Source organism: Loxodonta africana, chromosome 17 (assembly GCF_030014295.1).
Source record: "Loxodonta africana isolate mLoxAfr1 chromosome 17, mLoxAfr1.hap2, whole genome shotgun sequence".
NCBI classification, from domain to species: domain Eukaryota; kingdom Metazoa; phylum Chordata; class Mammalia; order Proboscidea; family Elephantidae; genus Loxodonta; species Loxodonta africana.
In genome coordinates this window covers 51,134,424-51,150,063 of record NC_087358.1, presented here as the reverse complement: position 1 = coordinate 51,150,063, position 15,640 = coordinate 51,134,424, and positions in this window count along the sequence as shown.

Here is a 15,640-nt window from a genome sequence, read left to right as displayed (position 1 = left end):
CAGCCTGGGTCTGCCAGTGAAGGCAAAGTGGAACAGAGCCACAGTCCAACCATGAGGGACGGGGAACATGAGTGAGAATAACAGTTACCTGTGTAAGCCACTGAACTCTTCAGGTAGTTGGCTGACACAGAGTAACAGCCTCGGCTGAATTATACAGCCACTAAGGAGCCCTGGTGGCACAGTGGTTAAGAGTTCAGGCTGCTAACCAAAAGGTTGGCAGTTTGAATCCACCAGCTGCTACTTGGAAACGGTATGGGGTGGTTCTACTCTGTCCTATAGCGTCACTGTGACTTAGAATCCACTCGACGGTAACGGGTTTTTGGTTTAAGCTTAAATTGTGACTACACGAAATTAGCACAAGGAAAACAGGAAATTATTATTTATCCTTTAACCCCCATAAAAGCTGAATTGTCCTCTTATGGGATGTAGACTTCTCCCTTCTATCATTTAATATAATCATTACACTTTCCATGTTTAGCATAGTATTTATTTTCAAAGCTTCATTTAATTATTTCATCAGAAATTTTCTTTGTCAAATATTGATTTTAAAAGATTTCTCCAGTACAAAGAGACTTCATCAATACAAAAGTAACAACCACAACAACAAAAGCCTGAGTAAAAAATATAATGCAACATGCAAACACGGCTACAAAAGAAATAGTACAGTACAAAATACATTACCCATCTATAAATTCCCAATACTGAAGCAATTTCCCCCACAGGACTCTGTATTCACTTTTAAAATGAAAACAAATAAGGAAGTTCAATTTGTCTTTTCAATGTGCTAGACTTTACTAGAATGTATCTATTATAAAGGAAATAGTATGCCTATAATTGTATCTAATCTATTACTATTTTCAACTTCATTATTTGCTTGGATCTCCCGTAATTCATTTTGAAGGACAGATAATCCTAAGAACTCCATTATCATGGAAACCCACTGATTCATTTAGCAAATATATATTGAGAACATATTATATGTACAAAATCGAATGTTGTTAGTGTTGCAAAAATAAAATAAGCCACAGAACTTGCCTTCAGGTCTAAAAGCAGAAAAGAGAAAATTTGATGTGTAATCCTAATGAAATACGAGAGAGATAAATGACATTAGAGACATATATATAAAAAGTCACGTAAGATCTGAGGGATGAGAAGTCACAACCGAGGAAAATCAGAGAAGAGTTATGGAGCAAGTCCATTTACACTGGGTCTTGAAAGACAGGTAGAAAACGCCACTTCTGAGTTAGACACTCATCTATACAAGCAGCGTAGAGCCCTGGTGTCTGCGGTCCTGCACTGAGGAGCAAAGCTGAGCTGCCCCCACCACCCATAGCATGACTCGTCGTTTTCTTGATGGATATCATCAATATCCTCTGAATTGTGAAAAGGGGGAAGAAAAAGATGAACCTCGTTTCTGTCAAGTTGATTCTGACTCATGGTGACCCCACGTGTTACAGGGTAGAACTGCTCCACGGAGTTTTCTTGGCTGTAATCTTTACAGAAGCAGATCACCAGGCCTTTCTTCCATGGTGCTTCTGGGTGGATGTGAACCTCCAACCTTTAGGTTAGTAGTTGAGTGCAAACCATTTGCACTACCCAAGGACCGTGGGAGAGGGAAGGAGAACTATGAGGTGGCTACATTTTAGGTTCTGCTCATCCGTTTTCTGCACTTACTTAGGCAGCGTAATTTAACCCATCTACTTCTTCTAGCAAATCTTAGTAAAGCATGCAGGTCACTGGAGATTAATTCAGAGACTCTGCATCTCTTGAATGTTGGCCTGTGAAGGCTCAGGCTTGTTAGCACCTTGAGTTAGAATCTTTCTCCAAGTCGACTCCTTTTCTGTATTTTATTTTTCTTATATGGGTCAGAGCTTTAATCCAAAGCACTGAACCCCGGCCAGGGATTAATAGTGGTGAAAATTGTTAGTTAACTAGATCTGATGGAGCAGCCAACTGATAAAGCTTGATTATAGGCCTCATAATTCACTAGGAAAAATTCATTAGTCAACATTTTCACTGACATGTCTTTCCTGGTAATAGTCCAAGCCCAGTTCTACGGCCTTTTCCTATAACCACTTTCCTCACTTGAGAAATTCTGGGATGAAGGCATTTAGAAAAAGCAAATCCTTCACTCCATGTCTCACTTACAAAAATGGGCAGCAACATGATTCAAGAAAATTTCCTAAAGTCAGGATGAAATTTCTAGCAGAACAAAAGCCACCTAGACCTAGTATTTATTTTGCAAAGCAAAGTAAGACCTTTATTAAGCAATATTAAAAAGCAATAGAGCTTCCTTGACACACAGGGATATAGTGCACATATCATTTGTATGTGGTTGTGCATAAATCATTCCTTTTTTTCCCCCAGATGAATAGAATCAAAACTTCATGGCACTTTCAGAAAATATCCACTTAACTCTCAAGAATAACCGTATAAAAGAATGCTTATCAAATTCCTTAGAAGAAAAATCGAGCCTAATATGAAGACTTTGCCATTATAATGACATTCTTCAGCCCTTTGACTTAGTGGAGTTAATATCATCACCTTTGTTATTACTTCCGAGCGAAAAGGAAGAACGGCCACTTTCCAGGAAAAACAGTAAATGAACTGACAGAGATCACGAACATGCGTGGAGCTAAAGTCTCTATGTTTAAAGTAAAAAAATTAAAAAAAGTTCCCAGGCTGAAAACAGCATTGTAATCAGCAGCTACTTTCTAAAAAGACACAAAAACAGCCCCTCAATCCCTACCTCAACTTTACAAATAGGTGAAAACGAAAGGAAAGAATACCAGTAAAGATTCAAAAGATCATAGCCCTAAATTCAGTTACAAGAAGGTCACTTTCTCTTCCTCAGTTTTTTCACCCAAAGAAGAGAATCAAATATTTTTCAAGCATCAAACTCAAGAATATGTGTAGAAGCACTCTGTCCCTTGTAGAATTTAAGAGGTCACTATTGCCACATTGTTTTAAATCCTTCATGAACTTGAGTTCTTCTTGGGAATGTGACTCATCAGTTGACCCCAGGATATTTTACCTCTAGACAGCCTTGACATTGACTTTCTTGGTCCTGCTAGATGAGTCTCTATTCTCTTTTCTTCTCAGTCTTCCTGCCTGTAAAACTGAGTTTATTTCCACTAGTCACAAATATTTGTGAAATGCATAAATGTTTCAAAAGCTCTCCAAGAGACTCAGAGCAAAAAGCAGCCTGCACGTTGAAAGTGCATCTCTCTGGAATTTGCAGGGCTTTCTCTACCCTTAAGACACAAGCAGAATAAATTGGATGAGGGTTACTGGATCCCTGAGAGTCGTTCCAAGCCGGCATCCATGCACATAGACTACGGCCAAAGCTGGGCTTGGAGCCTCAGAACTCCATTACGAGGCTGTTGGGTGAGGCTGTTTCTCCTACATATATAATGAATAAATGATCTCAGGCTTCCCAACTGTTTTGAAACTAGACATATGACACTTCAAGTTGGAGGAATAAGCAATTACTGAAAAAGTGACAATCTGTGCCGACAAAAAAAAAAAAAGAAAGTTTGGAATATTGCCTTTCCCAGACAGGTACATTTAACTGTGAAGAGAAAAGGAACAAATCTATGTTTCAATTAGTTCCTAGTGACTCCAGCAAGCTTCAATGGATTAATCAAATTCTAGCTTTTGGGGGGAAGGATTTACTTAAAATCAAATTGATCTGTTGTTCTCATATTATCATTGGTAAATCTATATTTACTCTGCTTTAGGGCTTCTGAAGAGTAATAAATTGTTACCACTCCTGCAGCCTGCCTGAGTCTCAAGTCACACTTGAAATGAGTTTAATATTTAGAGCCCCTTTCAAAAGTACTGTTGCTTGCAGACACTCAGTCGTAAAATTTCCAGCAACAACAAGAAAAAAACACCATGGGGGAGGCAAGATTTCAGGAAGGCAGAGTCAGACTGTAAATTTTCTTCTTGACTTTTGGGGACAAGGAAGGCTGTTTCACCAAAGAAAAGCAAAATTCAAATGAAAAGAAGGTGAGAGGTGAGTGTGGGGTGTGTGTGTGTGTGCACGCGCGTGTGACTGCTGAAAGAGGGACCTCTAACTGCTTTCTGAAGGAAACATTTTCATCCATACATCATTTCCAAACCAAAAAATAAAACCAACCCTGATGCCATGGATTCAATTCCAACTCCTGGTGACCCCATGTGTTACAAAGTAGAACTGCTTCACAAGATTTTCTTGGCTATAATCGTTCTGAAAGCAGATCACCAGGACTTTTTCCACTGCACCTCTGGGTGGGTTTGAACTGCCAACCTTTAGGTTAAGAGTCCAGTGCAAATCGATTGCACCACCCAGGGACCTAGACCATTCCCACTTAGCGGGTAATTCTTTCCACTCATTCTTCTGACGGGCACTAGCAATGGCCCCCCTGTGTGGAATACCCTTTGCAGGGGTGCCTAGAAAAAGCACACACATCACCGGGTCTCCTTATCATCTCCAAGGACTGCTGTTCTTTGTCCTCACAGTACAAAGACTGATAAAACTGCAAGGCTGTGATGTTTGAACACAGATGCCTGCCTTTGAACAGCATCAGCTAGGCACTTCGCCCCGCCAAGAGAGGTGCACTGCTAATTTGACACTTCCAAAGAGGGCTTTGGATTGCTAGGGGTTAACCCAGTCTGCTAGCCAAGTCAGGGGATAGGAGCTGACTCCCAGATGCCACTGATAGCGAAATTAATCCTGGAGTTTAGCATCTGGATGCTTCACCTGCCAGCGGGCCCCAGTAGGTCTTTCTCATCACTGGGCCAGATTAAAAGAGAATGATGAACAGAAGTCGTTCCGCACCACCAGTGACAAGAAGGAAAACGGAAAAAAAAATAAACGTTCTCCACCGAGAACCATCTTCCGACTGCCGCCAGGAACTAATGCCCCGCGAACAGTGGACAGGGCGCCCCCTGCTAGGTCCGCGCAGCGCCTGACAGGTCTTGCTGCTGGAGAAAGACACAAGGAACGTCAGAAGCCACAGGGTAGGGCAGGCTGAACAAGTCCAAGCTACCTTCAGGGTGCCACCTGTCAAGGCTTCACCTGAGCAGACAGGATTTTTAAATGTGTTCTTTGGTTTCAGGCTGCTGGAAACATTTGTCAGGACACTTTTTTTTCTCCCTGCCTGTCTTGTTTGTTTTGAACTTAACAGAAAAATCAAACCTTCCCTAATCCATGTGTCCTCTTGATCTTCTGGTCTTAAGAAATTCTTTAAGCTCCCCCGCTCCTCTTGCCTCCATAGATGTTTGTTTTTTTATAAAATAATAATCTTATTTAAAAATCTAGTATTTTAACACATTGTTTTCATGTTTAGCAATACAATTACATGATTGAGGGATTGCCCAGAGCTGGAAAAACAGTGCATTGTACCTTTCTAGATGAATCTGATGGGAGAACAAGGGGCTAAAAAAATAGAAGGGAGGGCCAGTAAGACTGGCCTGATTTGCCGGGCAGAAACCTCAAAGAAATAATGAGGCCCCAAGAGAGGTGGAGCTCTGATGTAGGGAACTGAATCCTTTTCCAAAGCTTTCATAAGAGGTGTTTTTCTTTCTACTGCCAGATAAAGGTCTGTGTGGGGTAGAGGGGAAGAAAAAAGGAAGGAGATAGAAGCATTTTATGAAAAATGAAGGGGAATGGCTCGGTGCTTTGTTTAGGTTTCAGTTAAAGTTTCCTCCAAAAGTACCACGAGGAATGTAAACAGTAAAAGGGTCTGGGAATTAAAAAATAAACCAAAGAGGATACATGTGCATTTCCAAGAACGGTATTCAGGGATAACATTGTTCCTATTCAGCCAGCACAGCTAAAATGGCTGGCAAAGTAATTCTTCACAAATTAGATCTCCAAATACGCGACCATCTTTTCTAAGGGTACCAGCTAACAGTTGTGCACGTGGAATATCTAAGCTCTGATGTAAACTCTTGAATTTGTGTGTGTGTGTTCTCTGGAAAAGGAGAGCTGGCCAGGAGACTCTTAAGTTTTAGATTAATGTTATCATGCTGTTGTTGTGCGCTATCAAGTTGATTCTGACTCATAGCCACCCTATAGGACAGAGTAGACCTGCCCCATAGGGTTTCCTAGGCTACAATCTTTACGGGAACAGATCACCAGGTCTTTTCTCCCTCAGAGTTACTGGTGGATTTGAACCACCCACCTTTTGGTTAGCAGACAAGCTCTTAACCACCAAGGATCCTTCATGTTATCATAGCAAGGTAAAGTAATTATTTCTAGATGTGAACATCAAAATTCGTCTTATAGAAGGTTGAATCTAAACATGGGTAGTTGAATTTTCTACATAGATCATTTTTTTTTAAATCAGTCAATTCTATAAGAAAATCACACCCTCCTCAACTTCTCCTGTCCTGTTCATCACCGTATGTGATTCTCTTGTAGTTATGGAGCCATACACCCCAGTTTACCTGAGTAAGTCCCAGTTTCTTCTGGCTATTAACAACACCTCCTTTCATTCTCATAAGCATCCTGGCTTGGATAAACTGTATGGTCTCCCTATTTAAAGCAAACCGAAATGTCCTTATATACTTAGGGTGAGGCCATAGTGTTAGGCCACACGCTTTGTTTGCAGTGCCTAGGAAGTAAGGAGCCAACCCAAACCAGAGCCCTAAAACAAGGCAAAGAGACCAGGGTAGGGTCCAGAAAGGAGGGTCCACACTGAGCTTAGCTGAAGCTAGAAAGCCAGTGCTGTATAACTCCTGACTATCCCTTCTCATTTAATAAAGTATGGTTAAGTACTCATAATGCCTTCAGCTAGGTTATGTGGAATTTAACAAACGTTCAGTGTCCACACCCTGGGGCCAAACAGTAAAGAGGAGAGCAGCACCACAAAGCTGGGGTAGTGACAGCAATAGAAACTGATGAGAGGTTGCCAAGGGGAAGAGAACAAGTGTCAGAATGTGAAATCCTGTAGCTCTTCTTGCTGACCTTAGAAAAAGCCAGTTGCCAGTGGAATCTAATTAGGTTCATGGAAATCCCACGTGGGTCTGAGTACGACTGTGCCCCACAGGGTTTTCAACAGCTGATTTTTCAGAAGTCGATCACCACGCCTTTCTTCTGAGGCACCTCTGGGTGTATTGACCCTCCAAACTTTCGTTTCGCCACCAAGCAAGTTAACCATTGCACCACCCAGAGACTGCTGCTGCCCTTAGAGAATCTGGGATTTATTTCAATAGAAGAAAAAAAAAATAGTACATTTTTTAATACTTCTACCAAAAAAGAATCTACAAGTTCAAGACAGAAAGAATATTTGAGCATTCTATAAAAGATACTTTTTTTCTTCAATATGTCAACGAATACCATTTTTTTTTTTTAATGTAGTAAAGGAAGGAAAACAAGAACAAAATATATATATATATACACTAAAGGAAACTGGCCTCTTAATAATAATGAGATGAAAGGAACATATATTAATTTAAGTGATGGAGATTATGGCAAATGATAAGCAACAATCAAGAATAATTTTACAGCACTTTCATTACTTGAAATAAATACGTACAGTTGTTAAAACATCAATTTAATTATTTCTTTCTGAATTTTATACAATGACTCACTGAAAAGCAAGGGAGGAAAAGCTCATTTTCAGTCATTTAAAAGGAGGCTGACAAGCCTTAAATGTACTCACTCAGTCAAGAAATAATTATAACTACCTACCAGGCACAATGTACTATTTGTATATATGGTGATCAGATGTAGTAACAGTGATGTTTCAACCTAATAAAAAAAAAAAAAAAAAACTAATAGGAAATAAATAATATTCATGCATACATAACTAACATATAAATGTTATAACACACAAAATCTTCTCACGTCTTTAATTTGATCCTCACAACAGCCATGCTTCAGATAAAATATTATTCATTTGTTACAGGTGAACAAAATAAAATCTGGAAAGGATACATGAGTTTGTCAAGATCAGACAGTTAAGTACGTAGCAGAGCTGGGATTCAAATCCATAGCTTCTAACCAAGCTTCCCTGGCAGTAGTTCTATTCTTTAGAGGATTAATTGCCCACAGGAAAGTATATAAGATTACAATATGGCAGGAGACAGAGAAGGAGTAAAATAAGAATTCTGGTCACAAGGCATGTTAATTTAGACAAAGTTCTTGAGTTTCCATTTCCTCCTCTGTGAAACAAATTAAATAGTTATAATACTCCGTGACCTATCTCCCTCACGGTATTTCACAATGAAGTACATTTGAAAACTCAAAAAGAGATGTAAAGTTTACTCCCATTGGAAACTAAAATTAGTCAATGACTCCAAGAGCAATTGTAATTAAACAAAGCATTTTTCTAATGGGGAATGCTAAGGTTGGGGGCAGGAGGTACATAGATGTATGCACCAGTATGGCCATCCAATCAGTAAAATATTGAAATTCTTCCATGCTGCTTGATAAATTGCCAGTGTCCCTAGTCCTTCAACAGTCCCTTCCCCTACCCTAAGATCTTCTAGACCTCTCTATGAGTCAGAAAGCAAAATGTTCGTGCTAGCGGGCTCCTCCTTCAGTACTATTCTTGACCAATAAAGGGAAGACTCCATCTGTTTCTTTGGGTTTCGCTTTCTAATGTAGCCAAAGTTGTGTTGCAAGTATCCTCCTATGTTTCTGTTATCAATGCCCATGCAAATATTGTTGTTAGCTGTCCCTGAGTTGGCTCTGACTTATGGCAATCCCATGTACACCAGAACCAAATGTTGCCTGGTTCTGCACCACCTCCATAATCGTTGGTATGCTCGAGTTCATTGCAGCCACTGTATTATTTTAAGTGCCTTCCACCTAGAGGACTCATCTTCCAACCTCTGTCAGACAGTATTCTGTTGGAATCCACAGGGTTTTCATTGGCTAATTTTCAGAAGTAGATCACTGGGCCCTTTTACCTAGTCTGTCATAGTCTGGAAGCTGCACTGAAACCTGTCTACCCTGGGTGACCATGCTGGTATTTTAAATACTGGTAGCATAGTTTCCAGCATCACAGCAGCATGCAAGTCACCTCAGTATGACAAATGGGCAGATGAGTGAATATAAAAAAAAAAAAAAAACCCGTTGCCGTCGAGTTGATTCTGACTCATAGCAACCCTATAGGACAAAGTAGAACTGCCCCATTTGGTTTCTAAGGAGCACCTGGTGGATTCGAACTGCCGACCTCTTGGTTAGCAGCCATAGTTCTTATCCACCACTCCACCAGGGTTTCTGAGTGAATATAGTACCACCTTTTTTCTACCCATTGCAAGACAATAATTGCCAGAAATACAAACAATGTGGCTGGGATGGAAACTCTAAGGGAGATGGGACGCTTGACCTCCATGGACATTATTAATGCAGCTGTAGAAAAGGTCTAAGCTTGTAAGCTTGTAGAAGTAGTGGGAAGGTTGTTGATTATCCACTGATTTTGGTAAGAGCAGAACAAAAAGTTTTAATTACCTAGGAATTTATTCCTCAACTCACAGCAATACAACAGATGCAGAAAGCCAGCTGCACCACATTACATAAAGGATTGACAAACACAGGAATTTCAAAGACTATGACACTAGCCTCCGGTTTAAAATCTAAGAGTGCTCCAACAGCTGTCAATGGACAGTGAGGCTAACCAAAGAGAAACCACCAACACTGTTGGCAGACAGATAGCATAGTAGGACATACTCCACTCATTCAAGGACAAGAAAACAACAAAGACAACCAAGCATAAACATGGTACTTGTCTTAGTTTCCTAGGGCTGCTGTAACAGAAATACCACAAGTGGGTGGTCTTAAAGAACAGAAATGTATTGTCTTACAGTTCTGAAGTTTAAAAGTCCAGGTCAGGGTCTCAGCTGTTTTTATTACTTCCTTGTTGATAGCCCCAGGAATTCCTTGGTTCCTTGGCGGTCCTCACATGGCTTCTGTCTTCCCCCATATGTGAGTGTGTCTCTGTCTAAACTTCTCTTTTTATAACTCAGAAGTGATTAGATTTAGAGCCCACACTTCTGGGGTATGGAGCCCTGGTAAAGAGTGGTTAAAAGCTCAGCTGCTAACCAAAAGACTGGCAGTTCAAATCCACCGGCTCTCTTTGGAAACCCTAGGGGGCAGTTCTACTCTGTTCCGTAGGGCCACTATGAGTCGAAATCAACTCCAGGGCAACAGAGCTACCAGGTATGATCTAAATAATATTACAAAGAAAACCCTATCTTCAGACAGAATTACATCCCAGGTATAGGGGTTATGATTCCAGCAAATAGTTTTGGGGGGCACAAATCAATTCATAACTACTTATGAAAGTAGCCTGTAGTTTTAAAAGAAAAAGAGAGAAAAAAATTGAACTATTAAAGATGCAAATGAAAAACATCCTTTTGAAAAACATTTATTATAGGAAATGGTAAAGTAGTAGATTCTTTTTTATCAAAAACCTGATTTTTATTCTCAGTAAAATTCAAGAAAACATAGACTTTATGAAATAATATAATGTTGACATTTAGATAGAATGGGCACTAACTGTATTAAAAAAACTGTATTAGGCAAATATAAAAAGGAGCCAGGTAAGATAAAGTCTGTGATGATATAAATATGCAATAAAATTCAATAAATCTTTATGAAGAGCTTGTGATATTTCAGGCAATCCCAGGATAAAAAGATGAGCAAGATATTAGATGAAAGAAACATTATAAAAATTTAAATGAATCCTGTAGACAACAAAATTAAGAAGCACTTTAAGTAGCCTTTTTTTTTAATAGAGTAAAACACCCTTATGTTTTACCAATAGATTAAAACATTGCTAGTTTTCCCCTAAGTTACCTAAGGGAACCTAGGAAACTTCTCAAGAAAGACCTGAGTTATTAGATCAAAAGGGCTCACCTTTTCTCTTCATAGAACAAATCCTGCTTCCCTGAGGCTGGGGGCAAAGCAGGCAGAAGTGAACTCTCTCAGAAGGAAACTACTGCAGCAGGCTGTGGGATTCTCCACCGGATTAAGAGCCAGGGAAAAAAAAGTAACAACACTTAAAGATGTTTTGAAAAAAGAAGAAGTTACCTCCAAACCCTGTGCTGAGCCACGTTATCACTCAAGTAATAAGACAAGAGAAAATTATCCTTAGTTATGCAAAGGCTCAGAAAGGTTATTCCCCAGGAGTTCTTCGTGAAAATGTTAAGTGATCAAAAGATCAATCCAAAAGAGAACCAAGAAATAGTGAGTCTGTCGTATAAAGGGCTGCACAGAAGCACTGAAGTCACCTAAAGGTGATGATGATTGCAAAACAAAAATAAGATGAATTAAAAAAAATGGTTTGGACAGAATAGTTAATATAGAAAATATAATTTACCAATATCCATTCATTCTGAAATCCCATATCATATGAAAAAAACCTGGGAAGCAAAAGAAGGGATGAATAAAAGTCGGTACTTGAAAGAGCAGCAGGATGGCAATAGTTCCTGGTTCATCTGATAATCAGCAAAATATACGTTCAAATATGTCATTCTCCCTTTTTAACTTTAAAAAGAAAGTTTCAGAGTAGAACTGCATTCCAAGGGTTTTTTCTTGGCTAGGACCTTTCAGAAGCTGGTTGCCAGGCCTTTCTTTTAAGATGTTTCTGGGTGGGATGGAACTGCCAACCAAATAGTAGCCGAAGGCTTTTATAAGACTGTTTTTAGGTTTTGGCTTTGTTTTCCAAATCACAAAGTAAGAAAAGCAAAATAAACATATTGCATACAGCAATGGAGCAAAGGGATTTTTAAAAAGAAGCAAAGCACACACACATCAACACACTCAAACAATGAAATACAAAATACAGAAATCTCCCACCAAAATGACAAAATAAAATCAAATGTAACAGTTATGATAATAAATACCTCTGGTAAAGGTTAACTCTTGTATTGAGCTAAGATGAGCATCCCTAAAACAAAATGACAAAGAAAAATTAAAAGTAAATATTTGGACAGAGATGCATCAGGCAAACTCAAGAATAAAGAAACAGCCAAACCATATTAATAACAGAAAACATGACATTCGAGAAAAATTTAAGTATGCATAATTTTATTTTTATATCAAAGTACAATCCACAATACTGATATCAAACTCAGAAGCAATAATACTACAGAATATAGAATAAAACACGAGATGTGAAACCATTAAAAATTTAATAAGAAATAAATAGAAACAAACTAAGAGGTGGAAATTTAAATCTTAACACTACACCACCAGAGTTTCTGTGTATTAGTCTATGCTAAAATTTGGAAAATATAAATAAAATGTACATTTTTCCTAGAAAGTATAATTAATAAAATTGACCAAAAAGAAGTAGAAACTAAGGAAGACATTTAAATATTAATTAGTGAATCATTCAACAAAAATGTGCCAAACTAAAATAAGTTACCAGGCTACATAAAAGCCTTTGGAGTGTAAAAATACATGATGAGATGAGTTTTCCAGTTCACTTTACAATTTTTCACAATCGTAACAATTAAACATAAAGGCAGGCAAAATAGGAATTCTGGCCAATCTCAAATATACATATCGATTTGAAAATTATAAGTAAAATCTTAGGAAATCTATTAGTATTATAGCTTAAAAATTGTTTACCATGATTGTAAGATTTATGCTTAAAATGCAATAAAAGCTTATTCTATATTAGAAAATCTGTTAAGATATCATATAAATACTTGGGAAAAAAAACCAGTTAACAGAAATAGTTACTTCAATAGACACTAAGAGGAATTTTCTAAAAGTCTGCGTGTATCTCAGATTTGGAGGAAGAGGTGGTGGGGGCACAGAAAGAAGACAAGGTGGTGTCTTATTGTGATAAAAAGATCTATTTCAAACCAAGAGGCAGCATGGTTAATAGTCAAATACCATTAAAGGCATTTTCATTAAAATAATGAACATAGGAGGATGCCCACTAACTCTTTTACCGTTTAAAATGCACAAAATCTCTAGGAATAAGTTAAGAAACAAACAAAAGGTATTAACTGCAAGAAATGTAGTAGACATTACTTTTCCTTTTTTACCTTTATGGGCTGCCCAGTGTTAAAAACCCTCTTCTAATGTTTGAGAAATCCGCTGTATGTGGTCTTATATACCATTACATATATATGTGTGCGTGTATATATATATATATATACACACATATATATACATAAAATATATATACATATACTTACATATATAACCAAAACCAAACCCATTGCCATCGAGTAGATTCCAACTCATAGCGACCCTATAGATGGATTAGAACTGCCCCGTAGAGTTTCCAAGAAGCACCTGGTGGATTCAAACTACCTACCTTTTTGTTAGCAGCTGTAGCTCTTAACCACTATACCACCACGGTTTCCAAACATATGTATGTATACACACACATATACATATACACACACACATATATATAAACCAAAACCAAACCCAGTGCCATCAAGTCGATTCCGACTCATAGCGACCCTATGGGACAGAGTAGAACTGCCCCATAGAGTTTCCAAGGAGCACTTGGAGGATTCGAACGGCCAACCCTTTGGTTAGCAGTCATAACAATTAACCACTATGCCACCGGGGTTTCCACACATGTCTATACACACACACACATATATATATAAATATATATATATATACATACATATATATGTATATGGAGCCCTGGTGGCACAGTGGCTAAGAGCTTGGCTGCTAACCAAAAGGTCGACAGCTCGAATTCATCAGCGGCCCCATGGAAACCCTACGGGGTAGTTCTCCATGTTCTGTAGAGTTGTTGTGAGTTGGAATCAACTCGACCGGAACGGGTTTGGTTTTTGGTTTTGGTATATGTACATTAAAAAAAAAAAAAAAAAAACGTTGCAGCAGAGTCGATTCTGACTCAGCAACCCTATAGAAGAGAATAGAACTGCCCCATAGGGTTTCCAAAGGCTGGCTGGTGGATTCGAACTGCTAGCTTTTTGGTTAGCAGCCAAATGCTTAACTACTGCGCCACAGGGTCCCTTGTCTCTCTCTCTCTCTCTCTCTCTCTCTCTCTGTGTGTGTGCATGTATGCCTTTGAGTTTTGTGTGTGTGTGTGTATATATATATATGTCTCAGTTGCCTTTGAGTCGATTCCAACTCATGGTGACCTCATGTGTTTCAGAGTAGAACTGCATTCCAAGGGTTTTCACGGCTATGACCTTTCAGATGCTAATCACCAGCCCTTTCTCTTGAGATGCTTCTGGGCAGGTTAGAACTGCCAACTGAAAGGCTAGTAGCTAAATGCTTAACCATTTGTGCCACTCAGGGACTCTGTATGTGGTCTGGGTAGGACCACCTTCCACTACAGAAGCAAAAAATACTTGCTTTTACTTGTTCCTTAGCAGCTTACACACAGGCACATGATCTTCACCAGAATAATAGTCTCACCCAGAACTTTGAACCTTTAACAAATGATACAAAAATAACGGGAGGGTTTGTTATTCCACTGTTGGTAGAAGCAGCATCCAGCGTCCTAACAATGGTGGGTGAAATGTATCCTCAGTGACACCAAACGTTCAGAGGTTGTGCATTTGTAACATCTGAATCAGATCATCTCTGTATTGTGACCGTGGCTGCAGCTCTAGCCATCTAGCAATCCTTAGTTTCTGCCAAACAAAATATAATTATTTACATCTAGAGTAGAATATAAGGTATTCCTAAAAAAAAAAAGAATTTTTTTTTATAAATTCCCAAAACATGAGAATATTTGCATAGAATCTCTTCACCAGCAATTAAAGGTGTTTTTAGATCCTTTGCTTTATCATCATCATATTTAAATGATGCTAAAATAGTAAAGCCGAGATCTCCCTGCAACATTACACACTGAACAAAGAATGACTAGCGGAATGCGAGTTTGGAAGAATAATATTCTATACCAACAATTAAATCAATAGAGGTTTTATAGAAAATGTATATTGGCTGTGTTGATGAAACTGGAATATTCCTCTTGAAAACAGCTTGAGGAGATTCAAGGTTAAAATTCCAACCATTAAAAAACAAATTCAGCAAGATTGTAACTTTAAATAATAGAGAAATGTCCCAGGAGTCAACAAAGCAACTAAGACTCTCAAAACAAAAAGCCTAAGAAGACATCCCAAACCCTGGAAAACTCCAAACACCACAGCAAGAGCTTAGGGGCCTCTGGTATAAATTTGATACATTATACCCATAAGCATATGGCTGCATTGTGGACTGAGACCCACCTGACAAGTACAGAACCATTCTATCCCCTCCATCTGCTGAGGTTACTTGATTCCAACCAGGATCCTTATCCATATAAATATATACCCTTATGAAAGCTTATTGCGGTAGGCACTGATTCGCTGCCCAGATCCCTCTGCAAGGAAGGCCTCATTGCCCCAGCAACTGGGAGTGCAGTGAGCAGACGGCCTTCATCTCTTGGCTCGCTCCACTAGAATTGTCTCAGCTGCAAAGAGCCAGCCTCCCAAGTTCACACCTTTTGTGAGGTGGCTCACATTCAAATCAGAAGGATAAAGACCTCACTATTTTGACATATTGCAGGACAACTCTGAAGGGTTGTTGTAGCTCTGGAACTCCCAGTGTGACCTGCCGAGATAACCATGGGGGCTGCATTACAGTTCAGCTGCTCCCTCTGCTCAATTCTGCTTTCTTCCTTCCTTATCACAGGTGTTTATCCCCAAA